The 17670-nt window shown below is 36.2% G+C and overlaps 1 long non-coding RNA gene across 1 annotated transcript; it reads right to left on the reverse strand.

Moving 5' to 3' along the window:
• Positions 1 to 1244: 1244 nt before the first annotated feature.
• Positions 1245 to 3064, reverse strand: LOC145001655 (uncharacterized). Its single transcript, XR_013661675.1, has 3 exons — positions 2800 to 3064; positions 2250 to 2696; positions 1245 to 1857 (listed from the first exon to the last, which is right to left on the reverse strand). It is a non-coding gene; the product is annotated as an uncharacterized LOC145001655 (long non-coding RNA).
• Positions 3065 to 17670: the final 14606 nt, after the last annotated feature.

Genomic DNA, 17670 nt, shown 5'->3' on the forward strand with positions numbered 1-17670 from the left:
AAATAAATTTTTATTTCTTATCTCACAAAGTTTATCAAATAATTTTTATTTGAGCATTAGTTATGTGAGTTGCACCAGGGTAGTTCACAAAGAACTACTTATCATCCTGAAGATCTATATACCAAGGGTAAAGTGGTTATTTTCTCATATTTAGACATTAATTTATTTATTAACTCACCGAGTTTGTTATAATCCTCTTGTCCTGTTAACAAAATGTCAATTTCTCACCATTAATATATTAATTAATAAAAATTATTATGGGCTTTTTGTAAAATGGTTTAATTTTGTGTCAGTTGTGTCAATTGGACAGGTGTTACTAGAGTAAACAACAATCACATCACAAATTACCTACATAAGGATCTGTAAAGAAGTCATTTTATTTCCTTCAATCACCATTGCAGGTTCTATTTTTGGTCTTTTTTAAAGATCTAAAATTGGGTGTGGTAAATCTGTATGATATAAAAGAGACATCATTAGAGTATCGAGACTCATGCCAAATTATCCAACAAATTACTTATCTAGCAATGTACAATTACAAAAAAAGATCGTGCAACAGTAACATTTACCTTATTTCGAGATTTAGGACCCTTTGTTGCGTCGCTTTTCTCATCTCTTCCATCTTCAAGTACTAAATTATCAAGATGTTCATCACACTCATCCAATTCCCTCGAGTCAATGTCATTGTTTCTTGGATTTTTTTCATCCATTGCTCTGTTTGCTTCTTTCCAGTCTTCTTCAACGAAGTACACAAATTCAGACCAAGGCTGAGAAATTAGTCGTCAAAGGCATGACGAGATGTAAGAGAAAGTACGCTAAGAATTTAAAAGGTTCAAACGATTTTGCGTAACATGTACACACATGTCAACCCTATATCTCAATAGTTATATGGTTGATTCCATGGATCCAATTTTAGGTATGAATTACTGTTGTTCAACTTTTAAACAAATAAAAAATAATTGATGTAATAACTTTTCTCAAATATTTAACAAATGTTTTTATCTATCGATCAAGTATCAAGAATGCATATCACAATCAATATTACAAATATGTTCTAATGATCAAGAAATGACATTTATGGATTTGGAAAACAAAATTTTCAGAAAAAGAAAATATTGCATGTGTTGGGACAATATATAAAATATCATATTTTTGGACATACATGATTATTTGATGTTATAACAGTCTTGTAAACTCATTTAATTCCACAAATACTAATCTTTAGTGTAATTTGATATAAATGGAGATCTTAATAGACATCTTTATTCTAATACATATACAAGTAGAATATTTTTGTATATATATACTTTATAAGTAATAGGAAAAAGCTTAACATAATGTTTTGAGCTCATACATGAGTTTCAACTTTCATTACCCGACCGAGTCGACTCATTTCCAACCAACTTTTCACGATCAGCCTCAGGAATTCCATTTTCATCAAGAAATCTATAATCCCCATCTTCAGGCTCTTTAAGTTCATGATCGTTTGACTTCTTAGTCAACACTTCTGCTGCTATCGATTCCTGTTCTTAGACACTATCATTGAGTTCACCGGAATTATTCATTGTATCATATAGGATCACTTCTGAGTTGACTCGGTGAGTCGACTTCAGTGGTGTGACTCGCCCTTTTCGTCCCAATATGTTGGAAATTCGTTGGTTGTTGAGATGGATTGAGAAGATCTCACTAGTGACACTCTTCTTTGTGGACAATTGCTTGATCTGGTATAATAACCAAATGCCGAAAGCCATAAACAATGTAAAACGGAATGTTTGCATAGCCATTGATGATTTTAGGAGAGTGTTCTTGAAGCTGAATCCATAGTTCATTGTAATCAATCACTTTTTAAGCTGGATTTTCCTACAGAATTTCAGGAAAACGAATTAGATGCATTATATAGGATCGATTGGTAGCAAAGCTTGCCATTATAAGCTCCCAATCAAGAATCATGAAAAAGGAGAAGCAATAACAACGCGATCTTACACACACAGTATAATGAAATCGAAAAATAATATTATCAGATGATCATCAAATTGTTTTTTTGTTACTTCATTAATGGCTGTAAACTCAAATCAAACTACAATACATCGTTCATGTTCTATAAGGAATATTCCTACACTGTAATTGCTCACAAACAAAAACCCTAAAAGTACTACAGTATACTGATCAAAATCAAAACAATCATAGAGGAATCCTAAAATTACTCTAGAATTATCGAGAAAAAGGAAAAAAGATGCTCAAAGCAACTTTACCTCTGATGTACGAATGGAGTAGAGTTCGATTGCCAAGTGAACGCCCAAACCCTAAAAAAGAAATCGACTATATATTCTTGTGAAATATTTCAGGAGATTTGTTGAGGAACCCTTTGAACAAATGTGGAAATATTAGATTTTGAAACCAAAATTAAATGGAAAATAAACGGTCATGGAGTGTTTTTCTTGTGTTTTCTGTTGCTCGGAGTATTATATTCTACGTTTTTTTGTGGTGTCCAAACATTGCAACATTTATTCAACCTTACCGTTCGTATCGCCCCATGAAAGAAAGTCCAGTCTCAACGTTTGTGAGCTTCAAATCAGAACAACACATTGATTCAGCGGACGGTGGAGAAGAAGAAACAATGACCAATCGATGCGTATCTTCTTAGGATTCTCATCTGACTCTGTGGGTAGGACTCTGCCGATGACCTGAAACTGATTGAACTACACCATATACAAACACAATTAATTTCAATCATTTCATAAAACCTTGACTTGGAAGAGATTCGAAATCTATAAAGAACGACGACGAACGATTTGTGTTTACCTTGAAAATTTATATGTGGAGCAACGGCGCAACACCATCACAACTCCAACCTACTACCCCCGCCGTCAGCAGTAGCAGCAACGCCGACGTCGGTTCATTCAGATGTGAACAAAAGCATGCCGATCAGATGATGGATGATTGGAAGAGATCAATCAAATGAAGTCGATTTCTTTGAGTAATTTGATTCATTATGTTTCCCGTCTTGTCCTCTCAATATCTCCTTCTCGATTTCATTCTGTCCCACTATCAAACTTGAAGGCCCAAACCAACCTGCTGATAAAAAATCAAATGAACGATCAAGAGTTAAAACATGATTTAGGGAACAAAATCAGTCATTAAAAAAACAGAAGAAGATAAAGAGGGTTAAGACTGATCCTAGACCTGGAATTTTGAGAGTGAAATTACCACGGTCAACGTTCGTAATTGTGAGAGAAGTCATCATTCTTGGTGAAGGTGTTTTCTTGTTTGTATCCCTGGCAACCGGGTTTGAGGTAGAAAAGATAAAGGATGAGAAAATGTAAGGCGGTTTGTCCTTTCCCCTAAGAAATAGAAGTTTCAGTGCCAAAATAAGAAAATCAAAAAACCTTCGTGTCAAAATATGAAAGAGAAAAAAAGTCACTGATCCCCAACATTTTAAGCTTTTATGTTATATATAATAGTCATAAAACTTTAAAAAAAAATGTTAAAAGTATCTAATGCAAAAAAAAAAAAAAAAACATAAAAAAAACATAAAAAAAATCAAAGATTATATTCATGTTAAAATAGTTTCTTTCTATAGATCAAAATTTGTTTATTGGGGTAATCTCATGACTCATTTGCAACCTTATTGGCATTGCAAACATGAGTCATCAACTCCCAAAAACAATTCTCGTGTACACAAAAAATTTCCAACATTTTTTCATATTTTATAAATAACATGGAAGCATAAAGTAGATGATCGCTAATTAGAGACAATAATGAAAATGTTTCATATTCAGAATCTGAATATTGTTATGAATTATTATTTAGTGAATGACTATTGGATTCTCCATATCCCCCATTACTCTCCATAATTAGTGAACATTATGAGTTTTATGAGTGTAGTTATGCACCATTATAATGTGCAGTCATATCATACATGACCTTTCATCTTCTTTGTTTAGTATAAATAGTGAATATTATGTATTGTAAAGTTTGATGATTTCATCACAAGTATTGGAATAGAAGTTCTCTTTACTCTCATGTCTTTCTTTACTTTATCATTTATCTTGTTATTTGACCATATTTTATAACACGTTATCAGCACGACTCTACCATAGAGCTCTAACTCTTTGTCGCTCTTGTCATTTTCAGGTATGTATATTTTATAATTTCACATGTACAATGATTACGTATTATTGTATGAAATTTATTAACTAAGAATTCCTAAAGATACAAGTCTTTATTTTGATTAGTATTTTCACTATGGAAAACTATATTATGTTAGACAAAATTTTCTCTACTTTTCATGCCACCAACATGCTCCTACAGCAGCAATATCATGAGAAAGATTTAAAAAAGAAACTGAAATAATCTCATGTCTTCTTGTGGCTAAACAAAAAAAATTATTGATGAAAAATCACCAATCAATCCTAACCGGTTCTAGTGCATTCCCTAAAGTGAATGCAACATTATATAATCATAATAGTCATGGGTCTAACCGACGTCGTGGAGGTTACCATAATTATCATAAAACTAACAAGATTACAAATAACCACCAGAAGTTAGAAAATGAAAAAATCCACATCCTAATGATAAAGTGGTCAAGGGAAAAAAAAAGGTTGAAAATGTTTGTCATTAATGTGGAATGACCGATCATTGGTCTTGTGCATGTCGTTTGCCAAAGCATTTTTTTGATCTTTATCAAGCTTATCTAAAATATAAAGAAAAATAAAATATTAAAACAAATTTTATTCAAAGTGATATTCATGAAGATTAACCAGAAATGACACATTAGGCAAGTATTTGATCCGGTTGTGCATGGTCCTTTTGGGTTGCCTTCACCATAGCAACTTGATGGATGATTTGTTAAGAGAGAGTAAATATTATAAGGAATAATATATGGTTATTTGATTAATATATGTCATAGATTAATTGGAATTAATTTGGTGACTTAAAGAGATTAATTAAATAAGAGGGTATAAACTGTTAATTGTTTGATAGTTACACTTTAGACTATAAATCCTTATCCATGATAGGATAGACGATTTCTAGGGCTTGGATAAGCCAAAATCGTCCATAGGGTTATCAAGGAAAGGATATGGATCAACTTAAAGTCTAAGTTATCCAGTTAGGGTTAAAGCTGTAATCCTTAAGGAGTCTACAAGTATAAATAGACTCTAGGGGTGAGGGAATTCGACACATCATCAAAAGTAGAGATACTCTAGCCAAATTCCTCCCCTCTCCTCTCTCCTAAATCATCTTACTTGCTATTGGTGTTTGTAAGCCATTAGAGTAGTGACATTTGTGACTCTAGAAGCTCCAAGACAACAAGATCAACAAGGAATCCAAAGGTATGATTCTAGATCTATTTCAATGTTGTTATTTAACCTAATTAGCCATTAGAAGTCTTGGATTCGAAGCATGTTTAATTAGAAAGCCTAGATCCGAGCATTAGGGTTTTGAATGCGCACATAGGAAAGTTCTTATGGCTAAAACCCATCAGTGGTATCAGAGCCTAGCTTGGTTTTCTTTAAATTGTTGCTTGATTAACTGAAACAAACCTGCAAAATTCATTTTTTGGGTTTCTGAGTCATGGACTCGGCGAGTTCCAAAGTGGAATCGGCGAGTAGGCCTAACTCGGCGAGTCCCTTTGTGTACTCGACGAGTCCGGGCGTCAGGATTAGGCAAAACCGGGATTTTTTTCATGTTTATCTTATGGAAACTTACCTTAATCATATTAGATCAAGCCTAATTCGATTTTTTGATATATATGACTATAATCTTGATCTAATTAAAGATATTTATCATCTAATAAAATATTTAATTTACTTATATGATAATTGATTAATTATTTTGATAATTATCTTAAAAGAAATCTTGGATAAATCAAATAAAGATAATTAGGATATTAATTGTTAATTGGAATTATTTGTTATTTAATCCTCCATGTTTTAAATGTTTAAAACTTGCCCTCAAGTTTTGAAATTTATATTTGTGATTAAAAGGTTTTGATTTAGACAACTTAAATTTCAAACCCTACGTTTTAAAAGGTTTAAAACACAACCTTATACTAATATGATATTACTAGAATAATATATATGTATAACTAAATGCTAGTGTTACCGTTAGTAGGCCTCATTCACGAAGCCGATCTATAAGGTGGGTATAAGGTTGCGGCCTATAAAATGGCGCTTAATGGGTGTACACTCACACCCACCGCTTGCTTGATTGGTGGAGGGTCGTTAGCCGAACGGGTAGGATAGGGAAACCTCATCCTCTCATTAAAAGTATAATAAGAAATACAAAGTAACTACACATTTTAAAAATTTCCCAATCTTAGTTACTTTAGGAAAAGTGAATTGATGCAATCCCATGAAATTACACTTTGCACCCTTGCTAAGAAGTTAGTGGAGCGTGTGTGGTTTACCGGCACACTAATTGGTTCTAAGCAAAGGTGGCAAAGGGTGATTCATTGTTTATCATAGTTCGATGGAGTGTGTGTGGTTTACCGGCACATCGAATAGGTGATCGTTACAATGAAGGCACCATGTGAATTTGCATGGTAATTCACACACGCTTTGTGATCCTCGGCATCCCAGTCACAAACAAGAGGGGCATATCGAGATTTAAACATGCCATTGAATAGTTCAATGAATCTCATCCGAACCTAGGAATTCTCAATACACTTAGGACTAATAGTCTAGGTTTTGTAATGGAGAATTAGTGAATCGTCATTCACTTACCTTCAATTTATTTTCATGTTAGATTACGGCATCCCTTTTCTAATATGTAAATGTTATTGTTGGATCCTAACCCTAATTTTTCTTATTGGGTGATAATTAGGGATTCTTATTCTAATCTATCTTTGTCCTTTCTATAGATGTCGAACACAAACAACGCTGCTGCGAGTTCTTTCACGTTGATGAGCCTTTGCCAAAAGGTCACCTTTGATGGAACGAACTTTAGCGAATGGGTAAGATACATTCGCACCATTGCTCGCTATGAGGATAAGGAGTATGTCATCGATGAAAAGCTTGAGAAAATCAAACCCGGAATCGCTACTCCGGCTGAAATCTCCGCTTTTGAGACTCATGAGCGAGATGCAACGAAGGTACATTGCATCATGATTGCCACCATGAACTCCGAATTCCAAAAGTCCTACGAGGACATGTATCCATACGAGATGCATCAAGACTTGTTGGAGAGATACCACCAAAACGCAAGACAAGAGCGTTATGAGATTTTCACTAACATGATCTCCGCGAAGATGGGTCATGGAGAATCTCTTACCGTGCACCTGCAAAAGATGCAAAGGTATGTCGATCGCCTTCGCAAGTTAAATGTTGACTTTGGGGAAGACTTGGCGATCGACATGGTGCTTCTTTCTTTGCCTCCGATGTACAACCAATTTAGGATGACCTATCACATCAACAAAGAGGAGGTCACCCTAAGCAAACTCCAAGGTCTTTTGAGAGTCGCTGAGAGCAACTTCAAAGACAAGTCTGTTCCACCTACTCCCAATCCGTCTGCTGCTCCTGCCTTGGCAATTGGTCAAGGAAAGGTAAAGAAGAGGAAGGCTTCATCAAAGAACTATCGCAAGGTTAAAGCCCGAGATAGTGCCTCTTCTAGTGGGACCAAAGTTGATCCCTCTAAGCCCTATCCTAACCCGAAGGAGGCAGAGTGCCACCACTGCCACAAGATAGGACATTGGAAGAGAAGCTGCCCAGAATATCTGCAAGCAATCAAAGAAGGAAAGATCAAGCCATCTTTCGCAGGTATATACACAATTAAATCTAACGATTCTAATCATGCTATTTCTTGGGTTCTTGACACCGGTTGTGGTTATCACATTTGTTCAAATGTGCAGGGGCTAAGAAGAAGTAGGGATGTGGAGCAAGGAAGGATCAATCTAATCATGGGGAACAGAAGATTGTCGCCTGTTACCAAGATTGGAGTGTATTCTTTAGTGCTTAGGAATAATTTATGTTTAGATTTTAACAATTGTTGCTATTCGCCAGAAATGGCTAGAAACATCATTTCGTTTCATGGTTTATATAGACAAGGATTTAGATTTTCTTTTAATAATGAGAATGGTTCTATTATGGCTTATCTAAATAGTGTCTTTTACTTTGAAGCTATACCATGTAATGGAATATATGAAACTGCTATGATTGTTGATAACTTAGGAAATGATATTTTGAATATTGATTCTTCCACTAGTTTGGATAAAGCATCCTTGTGGCATTGCCGTCTTGGACATGTCAACAAGAAACGCATAGCCCAACTCCAAAAGGATGGAGTGTTGGAGTCATTCGACCTTAGGGAAGATGACACATGCGAGTCTTGTTTACTTGGAAAGATGACTAAGTCACCCTTCACGAATACTTGTGAAAGGGGTGAGGGGCTATTGGACCTAATACATACCGATGTATGTGGACCCTTTAGATCAACCACGAAGGATGGGAACCGCTTTTACGTGACTTTTACCAATGATTATAGTAGATATGGGTATATCTATTTAATCAAGCAAAAGTCAGAAACCTTTGAAAAGTTCAAAGAGTTCAAGAATGAAGTGGAGAATCAATTGGGCAGGAAAATCAAGATGCTTCGATCTGATCGAGGAGGAGAGTACCTAAGTCTTGAATTCCACGATTATCTCAAGGAGTGTGGAATAGTTTCGCAATTGACGCCTCCTAGGACACCGCAGTTGAATGGAGTGGCAGAAAGGCGTAATCGAACCTTATTGGATATGGTTCGCTCTATGGCAGTCTCTAAGGCATACCCCCAAAAGAAGATAGGTAGTGAAGCACGACTCATCATAGAGCGAACCATATCCAATAAGGTTCGATTACGCCTTTCTGCCACACCATTCAACTGCGGTGTCCTAGGAGGCGTCAATTGCGAAACTATTCCACACTCCTTGAGATAATCGTGGAATTCAAGACTTAGGTACTCTCCTCCTCGATCGGATCGAAGCATCTTGATTTTCCTGCCCAATTGATTCTCCACTTCATTCTTGAACTCTTTGAACTTTTCAAAGGTTTCTGACTTTTTCTTGATTAAATAGATATACCCATATCTACTATAATCATCGGTAAAAGTCACATAAAAGCGGTTCCCATCCTTCGTGGTTGATCTAAAGGGTCCACATACATCGGTATGTATTAGGTCCAATAGCCCCTCACCCCTTTCACAAGTATTCGTGAAGGGTGACTTAGTCATCTTTCCAAGTAAACAACACTCGCATGTGTCATCTTCCCTAAGGTCGAATGACTCCAACACTCCATCCTTTTGGAGTTGGGCTATGCGTTTCTTGTTGACATGTCCAAGACGGCAATGCCACAAGGATGCTTTATCCAAACTAGTGGAAGAATCAATATTCAAAACATCATTTCCTAAGTTATCAACAATCATAGCAGTTTCATATATTCCATTACATGGTATAGCTTCAAAGTAAAAGACACTATTTAGATAAGCCATAATAGAACCATTCTCATTATTAAAAGAAAATCTAAATCCTTGTCTATATAAACCATGAAATGAAATGATGTTTCTAGCCATTTCTGGCGAATAGCAACAATTGTTCAAATCTAAACATAAATTATTCCTAAGCACTAAAGAATACACTCCAATCTTGGTAACAGGCGACGATCTTCTGTTTCCTATGATTAGATTGATCCTTCCTTGCTCCACATCCCTACTTCTTCTTAGTCCCTGCACATTTGAACAAATGTGATAACCACAACCGGTGTCAAGAACCCAAGAAATAGCATGACTATAATCGTTAGATTTAATTGTGTATATACCTGTGAAAGATGGCTTGATCTTTCCTTCTTTGATTGCTTGCAGGTATTCTGGGCAGCTTCTCTTCCAATGTCCTATCTTGTGGCAGTGGTGGCACTCTGCCTCCTTTGGGTTAGGATAGGGCTTAGAGGGATCAATTTTGGTCCCACTAGAAGAGGAACCATCTCGGGCTTTAACCTTGCGATAGTTCTTTGATGAAGCCTTCCTCTTCTTTCCCTTTCCTTGACCAATTGCCAAGACAGGAGCAGCAGATGGATTGGGAGTAGGTGCAACAGACTTGTCTTTGAAGTTGCTATCAGCGACTCTCAAAAGACCTTGGAGTTTGCTTAGGGTGACCTCCTCTTTGTTCATGTGGTAGGTCATCCTAAATTGGTTGTACATCAGAGGCAAAGAGTGAAGCACCATGTCGATCGCCAAGTCTTCCCCAAAGTCAACATTTAACTTGCGAAGGCGATCGACATACCTTTGCATCTTTTGCAGGTGCACGGTAAGAGATTCTCCATGACCCATCTTCGCGGAGATCATGTTAGTGAAAATCTCATAACGCTCTTGTCTCGCGTTTTGGTGGTATCTCTCCAACAAGTCTTGATGCATCTCGTATGGATACATGTCCTCGTAGGACTTTTGGAATTCGGAGTTCATGGTGGCAATCATGATGCAATGTACCTTCGTTGCATCTCGCTCATGAGTCTCAAAAGCGGTGATTTCAGCCGGAGTAGCGATTTCGGGGTTGATTTTCTCAAGCTTTTCATCGAGGACATACTCCTTATCCTCATAGCGAGCAATGGTGCGAATGTATCTTATCCATTCGCTAAAGTTCGTTCCATCGAAGGTGACCTTTTGGCAAAGGCTCATCAACGTGAAAGAACTCGCAGCAGCGTTGTTTGTGTTCGACATCTATAGAAAGGACAAAGATAGATTAGAATAAGAATCCCTAATTATCACCCAATAAGAAAAATTAGGGTTAGGATCCAACAATAACATTTACATATTAGAAAATGGATGCCGTAATCTAACATGAAAATAAATTGAAGGTAAGTGAATGACGATTCACTAATTCTCCATTACAAAACCTAGACTATTAGTCCTAAGTGTATTGAGAATTCCTAGGTTCAGATGAGATTCATTGAACTATTCAATGACATGTTTAAATTTCGATATGCCCTTCTTGTTTGTGACTGGGATGCCGAGGATCACAAAGCGGGTGTGAATTACTATGCAAATTCACATGGTGGCTTCATTGTAACGATCACCTATTCGATGTGCCGGTAAACCACACACACTCCATCGAACTATGATAAACAATGAATCACCCTTTTCCACCTTTGCTTAGAACCAATTAGTGTGCCGGTAAACCACACACGCTCCACTAACTTCTTAGCAAGGGTGCAAAGTGTAATTTCATGGGATTGCATCAATTCACTTTTCCTAAAGTAACTAAGATTGGGAAATTTTTAAAACGTGTAGTTACTTTGTATTTCTTATTATACTTTTAATGAGAGGATGAGGTTGCCCTATCCGACCCGTTCGGCTAACGACCCTCCACCAATCAAGCAAGCGGTGGGTGTGAGTGTACACCCATTAAGCGCCATTTTATAGGCCGCAACCTTATACCCACCTTATAGACCGGCTTCGTGAATGAGGCCTACTAATGGTAAGACTAGCATTTAGTTATACATATATATATTATTCTAGTAATATCATATTAGTATAAGGTTGTGTTTTAAACCTTTTAAAACGTAGGGTGTGAAATTTAAGTTGTTTAAATCAAAACCTTTTAATCACAAATATAAATTTCAAAACATGAGGGCAAGTTTTAAACATTTAAAACATGGAGGATCAAATAAAAAATAATTCCAATTAACAATTAATATCCTAATTATCTTTATTTGATTTATCCAAGATTTCTTTTAAGATAATTATCAAAATAATTAATCAATTATCATATAAGTAAATTAAATATTTTATTAGATGATAAATATCTTTAATTAGATCAAGATTATAGTCATATATATCAAAAAATCGGATTAGGGTTGATCTAATATGATTAAGGTAAGTTTCCATAAGATAAACATGAAAAAATCCCGGTTTTACCTAATCCTGACGCCCGGACTCGCCGAGTACACAAAGGGACTCGCCGAGTCAGGCCTACTCGCTGAGTCCACTTTGGAACTCGCCGAGTCCATGACTCAGAAACCTAAAAAACGAATTTTGTAGGTTTGTTTCAGTTAATCAAGCAACAATTTAAAGAAAACCAAGCTAGTCTCTGATACCACTGATGGGTTTTAGCCATAAGAACTTTCCTATGTGCGCATGCAAAACCCTAATGCTCGGATCTAGGCTTTCTAATTAAACATGATTCGAATCCAAGACTTCTAATGGCTAATTAGGTTAAATAACAACATTGAAATAGATCTAGAATCATACCTTTGGATTCCTTGTTGATCTTGTTGTCTTGGAGCTTCTAGAGTGACAAATATCACTCCTCTAATGGCTTACAAACACCAATAGCAAGTAAGATGATTTAGGAGAGAGGAGAGGGGAGGAATTCGGCCAGAGTATCTCTACTTTTTATGATGTGTCGAATTCCCTCACCCCTAGAGTCTATTTATACTTGTAGACTCCTTAAGGATTACAGCTTTAACCCTAACTGGATAACTTAGACTTTAAGTTGATCCATATCCTTTCCTTGATAACCCTATGGACGATTTTGGCTTATCCAAGCCCTAGAAATCGTCCATCCTATCATGGATAAGGATTTATAGTCTAAAGTGTAACTATCAAACAATTGACAGTTTATACCCTCTTATTTAATTAATCTCTTTAAGTCACCAAATTAATTCCAATTAATCTATGACATATATTAATCAAATAACCATATATTATTCCTTATCGTATTTACTCTCTCTTAACAAATCATCCATCAAGTTGCTATGGTGAAGGCAACCCAAAAGGACCATGCACAACCGGATCAAATACTTGCCTAATATAGTTGCAGCCTTAGACACTATTCCAACAATATTTACCATCCAAAGATGTTTGGATGTAAAATTTATGTACCCATTACTCCACCCCACTTCACAAAAATGGATCCTCAAGAAGAATGAGAATTTATGTTAGATATGAATCTCCATCTATAGTAAAATATTTAAAATCATCAACTGGAGATTTATTTACAGCTATATTTGATGATTATTATTTTGATGAATCATATTTTCCAACATTAAGGGGAGAAATAAAGAAGTTGGAAAATAAAATCTCTTGAAATGAATTATCACTTTCAGTTTTAGATCCTCATTCAAGTTAATGTGAACTTGAAATAAAAAGGATAATTCATTTACAAAATGTAACAAATAAATTGTCAGAAGCATTTACTGACCCTAATTGAGTAGCAAAGTCTCATGTACCAGCTATACATACTCAAGTTAGAATTGATATCCCATAAGAAAAAACAAATACAACTGCAAATGAATCTTAGGCACGCCTGAAGCATGGAAGATCAGCCGGTTCCAAAGATAAAAATCCTCGAAAATGAAATGGAGCAAATACAATTGATGGTCCAAAAGTGAAAATAAAATCTCTTGAAAAGATGAATGAAGCTCTAGAAGAGCCCAATGACATAACAAAAGAATATAAGGTACCTAGAAAAAAATGAAAATGATGAGATCTCAATAAATTATGTCATGACAGGAATAAGACGGAACCAACATAAGACAGAAGTCGACGATAATTTTTCATATCATGTTCCATGCGTGATTATAAAGAAAATGAGGATCTTGAACCTAAATCTATTGAGAAATGTATGAATAGAAAATATTGGCCAAAATGGAAAGATGAAATAAATAAAGAGTTAAATTCTCTTACCCAACGAAAAGTTTTTGGACCCTTAGTCCGTACAACAAACCGAGTAAGAATAGTGGGACACGAATGAGTATTTGTACGTAAAAGAAACGAGAAAATGAAGTTGTGAGATATAAAGAAATACTTGTTGCACAAGGTTTTACCCTAAGACCCGGAATTGATTATGAAGAAACGTATTCTCCGGTAATTGATGCAATTACATTCAGTTATTTTATAAGTTTAACAACATACGTAAAACTGGAGATGTGTCTAATGGATGTATTTACCGCTTATTTATATGGTTCACTTGAAAATGATATTTATATGTGTAACAACTTGAAAATTCATATCATTGCTTGTAACCCTTTTCGTAACTCATTTCGATAACCCAATCGCCGTTTCCAATTTCGTTTTTGATTTCGTCATTTAATTAAGTCATTAATTTGTAATTGATATTATGACTTAATGGGTGTCCTAATACTTTTAGAACTTATTCTAACACCCTATATTAGTAATCGGAATATTTCTAGAATCAACCATATCGGATTACGGCAACTTGATCGGGTGCGACCAAAAGCCCCGTCTAACACCAGTATCGGGTAGAATTCCACCGTCTCCAAATCCTGAACACTATTTAAAGTGACTTAAGCTTCCATTTGAAGCTTTTGCTTCATCTCACTACTCTCTCTCTCTCTCAAACCTCTCTCCTCAACCAAAGAATCAAGGTCCGAAACATTGAATTAAGGCTCCAAATCCTTTAGGTAACATCCCTAACTTGTTGTATAACCTCTTAGGCCTTCAAATTCGTGTTTAATATATCATTTTGGACCTGGAACATGTGTTTATGGCCAAGGATCATGCTTGGGCCATAAACACATAATAAATCGGTTTTTGAGCAATTTAACCCCTCCAAACGAACTTTGGGGCTTAGATACGACTATATGGATTACCAATTCGGACTTCGAACACATTAAACATGGATTTTTAGGAGTAAACATGAGTTTACTGCCCAAGAACGAGCTTGGGCCGTAAACACCTCATACATGGGTAGTAAACTCATTTAAACATGTTGAAAAGCCATATAACTCCACCAATAGCCTTGGAAAAAATCCTAGAATCATCTAAAAATAGTTTGGAGACCTTAAACATGTCAAACACCCTCCAAATGAGAGTTTATGGCCATGACACCCCAAGGACAAGTTCCAGGGCCGTAAACTCCTCTTTATGTGTCAAATGATTACCAAAAATCATACCAAGGCTTGGAAAAATAGTTGGAATCACAAGTGATTGTCCTAGCCTCACAAAATAAATTATGGTTTGAGCTTGGGGGGGGGGGGAATTTACAGCCGTAAACTCCATGTTTACTACCGTGAACTCCCATAAATGATATTCATGCAAGTGCAATCCATCCCAAGGCTTTAGAAAAATCCATTCCATCATTTCCCATGAGTATTCAAGCCATTTAGCATCATAAAACCCTCAAACATGAGTTCACGGTCGTGAACTCATGTGCGTGTGTGTTTTTCAAGGCCGAAAACTCCATAAAGAGTTTACTCCTGAAGAGTAAACTCAATTCCCAAGTCCCACGCATCATTACACGTCTGTAGATGTCACCCGGGTCACTCCAAACACTTGTTATGAAGTGTTTTCACTCATTGGAGTGTATTATCATATCTAATTAGTGTTTTAAAGTCTAATTAGATACCTTTGGATACCATTTCATATTACATAGGAACCTCGCGTATTAATTGATGGGTTTTAGCCATAAGAACTTTCCTATGTGCGCATGCAAAACCCTAATGCTCGGATCTAGGCTTTCTAATTAAACATGCTTTGAATCCAAGACTTCTAATGGCTAATTAGGTTAAATAACAACATTGAAATAGATCTAGAACCATACCTTTGGATTCCTTGTTGATCTTGTTGTCGTGGAGCTTCTAGAGTCACAAATGTCACTCCTCTAATGGCTTACAAACACCAATAGCAAGAAGGATGATTTAGGAGAGAGGAGAGGGGAGGAATTCGGCCAGAGTATCTCTACTTTATATGGTGTATCGAATTCCCTCACCCCTAGGGTCTATTTATACTTGTAGACTCCTTAAGGATTACAGCTTTAACCCTAATTGGATAACTTAGACTTTAAGTGGATCCATATCCTTTCCTTGATAGCCCTATGGACGATTTTGGCTTATCCAAGCCCTAGAAATCGTCCATCCTATCTTGGATAAGGATTTATAGTCTAAAGTGTAACTATCAAACAATTGACAGTTTATACCCTCTTATTTAATTAATCTCTTTAAGTCACCAAATTAATTCCAATTAATCTATGACTTATATTAATCAAATAACCATATATATTATTCCTTATAATATTTACTCTCTCTTAACAAATCATCCATCAAGTTGCTATGGTGAAGGCAACCCAAAAGGACCATGCACAACCGGATCAAATACTTGCCTAATATAGTTGTAGCCTTAAACACTATTCCAACAGTCCCCCACTTGGATAAGTCTAGTAACTATACAAGTACAATTCGGTTTGCAATCGTAGCTCTCAAAGACGCTATCAAACTCTGATCTAATCAATCTTGTCCTTTAGATAAGGGATCGTACAATCCACTGTTAGATATCATGCTGACAATCCTATGGAATGGTTAGTCTAGCATTTGATTTCTCGATCTCCGATTTATTCGACATAGAACTTAATCAAACACATCAATTCAGTTCTGACCGGGCCCAGCACATAAGTCAAATCAAATCATCGAGTGGCCAAGATATCTCTTCTACACTCTTAGGATAAAATTTACAGATAAACTTCGACTTATATGCATTTACTTATTCATTAACCAACTATACACAACAATGCGTTTTATAACACCAAGTTACTGATGCGTTTTCGCATTATCAATGTACAATCAATTAACAAATAATAAACCATATATCTAGGTTTTAAGACTATATGATATTATCGTCTTGCGATCACCTTTCATATCGTATTCCATAAAGTGATTCCAGCAAGCGCGGGTTTATTCCAATGCTCAAAACCAGTTCATAAGCACTCATGAACGTTGCAGCAACCTTTGTTATGTCTAACACTATTTAGACAATCTACACACCAATTCATGACAATCTTCATTCATATCTACTTCCAACATGTGAACGATTGTGGACAATTTGAATAATTCGATTATTCCTAATAAACTCAATTATTCTGGAAGTCAAAACATGCAAAGTGAAACAATAGTTAAACAATTAACATATGACAGTAACTTTACTTATAAATAAAACTCCTTTATTTAATCATCAAATGTTAATTACATTTATCTATTATAGGTTTCTAATACTATCTAATCTATACTAATATCATCCTTCAGCCCAATGCTCCTAGCATGGTGCAAATGCTTAACCCTACTCAGTCCCTTCGTAAGCGGATCTGCTGGGTTATCTTCTGATGATATCCTCTTAACTATGAGTTGTCCTTCTTCTACACGATGTCTAATGAAGTGATATTTTCTGTCGATATGTCGAGATCTACCATGATCCCTCGGTTCCTTGGTCAAGGCAACCGCACCTTCGTTATCACAGAAAATCTCCATGGGCTCCTTTATGGCAGGCACAACTCCAAGATCACCAATGAAGTTCTTTAGCCATATTGCCTCCTTCGACGCTTTGCTCGCTGCGATGTACTCTGATTCGCACGTTGAATCAGCTACGGTTTCTTGCTTGGAACTCTTCCAAGTTACTGCTCCTCCATTTAGGGTAAAGACCCAGCCCGACTGCGAACGGTAGTTGTCCCTATCAGTCTGAAAACTGGCATCACTATACCCTCGCACCTTCAAGTCATCACTCCCTCCAAGGACTAAGAACCATTCTTTCGTCCTCCGAAAGTACTTAAGGATGTTCTTTACCGCAATCCAATGTGCTTTTCCAGGGTTCCCTTGATATCTGCTAACCATGCTCAAAGCGAAGGCTACATCAGGGAGAGTACAAGTCATAGCGTACATGATTGATCCAACTGCGGAAGCGTACGGTATTCGGCTCATTTCT

The sequence above is a fragment of the Lactuca saligna genome, chromosome 1, assembly GCF_052625555.1.
Source record: "Lactuca saligna cultivar CGN05327 chromosome 1, ASM5262555v1, whole genome shotgun sequence".
NCBI classification, from domain to species: domain Eukaryota; kingdom Viridiplantae; phylum Streptophyta; class Magnoliopsida; order Asterales; family Asteraceae; genus Lactuca; species Lactuca saligna.